Below are 4,252 nucleotides of genomic sequence, written 5' to 3'. Positions count from 1 at the left end.
TGAAAACAAATGTATACTGAAAAAAGTCCTTAGGAAAAAATAGGATATTAAATTTTAATGGATAATTTTCTGTTTTATGGAAAAAATCTTATGGAACATTACAGAACAGAGATTATGATTTCATTCACATAAAATATTCAAATTAGAAATATGTACTATATTTTAACATTTCTAACAATATAAAATCTTTTCACAAATAGCTGAAGTAATTGCAGTTGTCCATATTAACAACTGTGTTAATAAAAGTAAGAATGAAAATTACTCTCTTTGGATATAAAAAAATTTCAGGAAAAAAAGAAAATTTGGGTACTACTCTCAGATTTTAAGGCAATGTAAGGATGACCTTCATCAATGAATCATTTCAGATTTTATTCAGGCTTTCAAAGACCGGAAAAGAGAAGGATATGGGAGATGGTGACATGCAAAATATTGCCTTAGAATGGTAGAAATACTGTAGAGTGCAAACCAATGATGACATATTGATGAAAAGGTGGAATATTTTTAAAACATCAGGAAAACAGGCATTTTAAAGTGTTTTGGGAGTACAGGGATGTCAAAGATACTTTATAATAGTTTTTCTGAATTTTGTCTGTGAAATACAATGAAAAAATCAATGCAATTTTCATTGAAAAGAAACACAAAGAACTAAACTTTCAGATCAGAAACTTAAAAATTGCAAAGTTTATATTTGCATATTTAAGTTCATATTTGTATACACTTTACAAAGAGCAAATATCTGCATAAATTGTACAGATGGGACACATTAAAGCAAAAGTAATGGAGCACTGAATAACCCATGAAGAGGAAAACCTTCAGTTGAAATAATCATAAAATGAGAGAAAAATGATGTAAATTCATATCTACATTGCAGTGGAGGAAGATGATCACTGAGATTTGAAGACCAAAGTCAAAGAAAGAGATGAAACATTACAAGGTACCAAGTGTGAAATATTATTGAGACTTGCCTCTATCCTGTTCACCCTTATCTGAAAAATAAAAGGAAGATATAACCAGTCAAACCAAATGAAGGCACAATGTGAGGAAGAGATGACAATAATTTAATTTCTTTCCATTATTTATTCATTCAATAAAGTGATCCCACTTCTGTAAGAATTAGAAACTCATGTCCCAAAGGCCATGTAACTCAAGAGAAGCAATTCTCTTTTAAGTTCCTTCATTCTTTTCTGCAAAGGAATTACCACATGAAAACTTCCTTTGGGAAAAACTGAATCAATATTTGGTCTTGAATTGGGCTTTCCAGCTTTTTATTTAAGCCCATAACAAATGACAAACATGCTCAAATATATGAAATAGGTATTGTAAATGTGATTCAAAAGTATATAATGAAAGTATTCCTCTGTCAGAAATTTGATCTGTGGGTGTCTTCATATGAAGCCTGCTAAATGCCTTAAAAGTATATGTTCCCAAGTTCTAGTCCATGTGTAAACCACGAGGTAATTGAAAATGTCATTAGAAAAGGAATATGTTATGCTTTGAAATTTGAAGTGCTTTATGAAGAAAAATTTTGGAAACATCCTAGGACAACAGTTTTCCTTTTCATTCACATAAAAAGTTCTGAAAATTGAGATATATCATTTATCAATTTTCCTCAAGATATAACCGCCTTGTTTAATTATTGAAAAGGCATTGAAGTTTGCAGAAATAATAATTGTATGAATAAAAATAGAAAAGAATAAAAAATACTATATGGGAAAATGACAGGGAAATATTATAAAATAGACCTTAAACTTGAACATTTGAGTAATATATTCAACAACAGTAAAATAGTAAACTATTTACCACACTTATCTAGTGGATTGCATAGAGTTTATAAGATGTTTAACAGGACAATGGAGGGAGAAACTTCATTATCAAATTGGGAGTTTTCTCATCTCTTAAGACTGGAAAAGTATTAATAGTTTAATAAAGTCCCCTTGATTTTGGATACTCATAAAGCTTCTAAATGATCTGATATTTCTCAGAAAACAAATAGAGAATGGTAAGCATTTGCTGGTTAGTTCAATCTCTTCATCTCAGAAAATCATGATACAAATATGACAAGTCTCAGAGAGACAGACAATACCAATGTTATAAGAAGGAAAGGGAAAAAAGATGCTATGAGCAATGATGGAACATAGGGAACAACAATAGAAGGAATGAAATAAAAAAAGAGGATCACATCCAAAAATTGGATAGAGAAGAATGGACAGCCAGGTGAAAAGTGCGCCAGTGGATGATGTACTGAGAAAAGGGCAGGGAATATTCAAGACAACGTGGAAGTTGTCAAGCAGTCACTGGAAGAATTACTGGAGTGAAGAGTTGTTGGAAACTTACCAAGTTTTTTCAGAAGATTACCTGGAAATAAAATGGAAAGCTTCATGTAAATACCATGGAAAACAAACATGAATAAAAATAAAATATTTTGAAGAGTCCAAAAGTAATGTTAATGCTATCTAGATGCATTTAAACACATTCAAATGTATACATGGTGAACACCAAATAAACTCACCAATAGTGGCTGAAATCTCTTCTGTTTTATTCAGAGATCATTCGATTTTAAGAAAATAAAGAAAGAAAGAATAAAAAGGGAAATACAGTCAATTTTAAATGAAGAGAGATTTTTAGATATATTAGTTCAAATAGTTACATTTTCAAAGTTTTGTGTACTTTTTTATTTTATTTTGGCTCTTATTAGTCACTATGCTTCTCTTATAAGTTTCTTGAAGGTTATTAGAACTATATCTCCTGTTCTGAGTTTATTTTAGCTCTGTTGTATGACAGCCATAAACACTGAATCCAGGATCTTGAGCCACTGCTCCCAGTGGAAAATGAATTAGTTTTCCAGGTGCCTCTATTCACAACATCTTCATTAACCAATTAATTTATTACCAAGTCTATGTGTGTTTCTATTTCAATTAATGCCTAAATGAAGTTTATCTTAATTAAATCACATGGCAGGAAGGAAATGATATAATCAATTTAAATAGAGTTCTAAATCACATGACTAGTGTAAACACTAGTGTTTACTTGTTTTCACTACATGTGTAGTGTTTACACATGTTGTAAAACTTTCACATCAGTCACTGAAAATGCCAATAATTCAGAGGTATATGATTAACTAAAATTTCATGACTGAAGGGAGTTTTATGACAGTTGAAAACACAGGACAAATCTCAGAGTTATAATGGCAGAAGCAGAATGAAAAATAAAGCTGTCAAATTCCAGTCAGAGAGACTAGACAGTGAGAAAAAACATGACAATATGAATATGTTTGACAAACATGATGTTTATTTAAACTTTGACTAGATCTATAGGACCTGGGATTTTTCCCTTCAAACTTACTGATATCATCAAAAGGGAAAGATCTTAAAACACAGTCAAAATGAAGGTACCAGGGCAGGAAAGGAAAAGAGCAAATATTTGAAAATTTTTCATCCTTTACACTGTGGCACAGTCTGACTCACATTTTCTGAGGACTGGCACCATTCACAGAAAACAATTAATGGCCATCTCAAAAATCAGAGAAAACGTTTTTAACTTTCATTCACCCCTTGGTGCCAAAGACATAATGAAAATGACACTATAGTAGGAGGCAGAACCTCCTTTGGGATAAACAATACCTATCACGGGTACTGCATTACTTTGCAGTTTTTTCAGAATCGGTTGCCTACACAACTCACAAGAAAGTTATTTAAGAAGTTACAAGGAAGCAAGAAAAAATTCATTGTCCCAAGCTATATGTGTACCAGTTGTTACATGAGGCCTGCTAAAATACTTTAAAGTAATCCCTGTATTTCACTTCCTCTGTAAAAAAATTAAATGAAAAAATGTTATTGAGAAGAAGAATGTCAAGCTTTCAGTAATTCCATAAGTATAGTAGGGGAAAAAGTCCACGAATATCTGGCTACATTCTCATAGGAAGATGACAGGAATGTGGAGTGCCTCTATAGTTTCCTCCAAGTTTCAAAGTAAGAAGTACTTTTAGAATTGGGAGCAAAGTTTTCTAAGGACATCTTGCCCCCCAGAGGCATGTTTTATTGTATCTTCCCCTGCCAGCACCACCTCTTGATTCAAAAGTACAAAGATAGAACAATGACGCTATAAAAAGAGGTAGAAAAGGACTTCTTCTGGGAATAAATGTTGTTCATATACATTCCATTGAAACTTCTTTCACTGTACTGTTCTTTTCCAGAATATAATGCAAGCATGCACACATATAGGAGTCAGATACTTAAGGAGTCATGAGGACGCC

The 4,252-nt window shown here is 32.0% G+C and overlaps 1 long non-coding RNA gene across 1 annotated transcript; it reads right to left on the bottom strand.

Annotated features, from left to right (window-relative positions):
• Positions 1-772: 772 nt before the first annotated feature.
• LOC120860575 lies at positions 773-2,999 on the bottom strand. Its single transcript, XR_005720363.1, has 3 exons — positions 2,510-2,999; positions 2,335-2,355; positions 773-986 (listed from the first exon to the last, which is right to left on the bottom strand). It is a non-coding gene; the product is annotated as an uncharacterized LOC120860575 (long non-coding RNA).
• Positions 3,000-4,252: the final 1,253 nt, after the last annotated feature.

Source organism: Oryx dammah, unplaced genomic scaffold (genome assembly GCF_014754425.2).
Source record: "Oryx dammah isolate SB20612 unplaced genomic scaffold, SCBI_Odam_1.1 HiC_scaffold_11103, whole genome shotgun sequence".
NCBI classification, from domain to species: domain Eukaryota; kingdom Metazoa; phylum Chordata; class Mammalia; order Artiodactyla; family Bovidae; genus Oryx; species Oryx dammah.
Note: the sequence above shows the minus strand (reverse complement) of the source record. Positions and strands in the feature narration are given on the sequence as shown.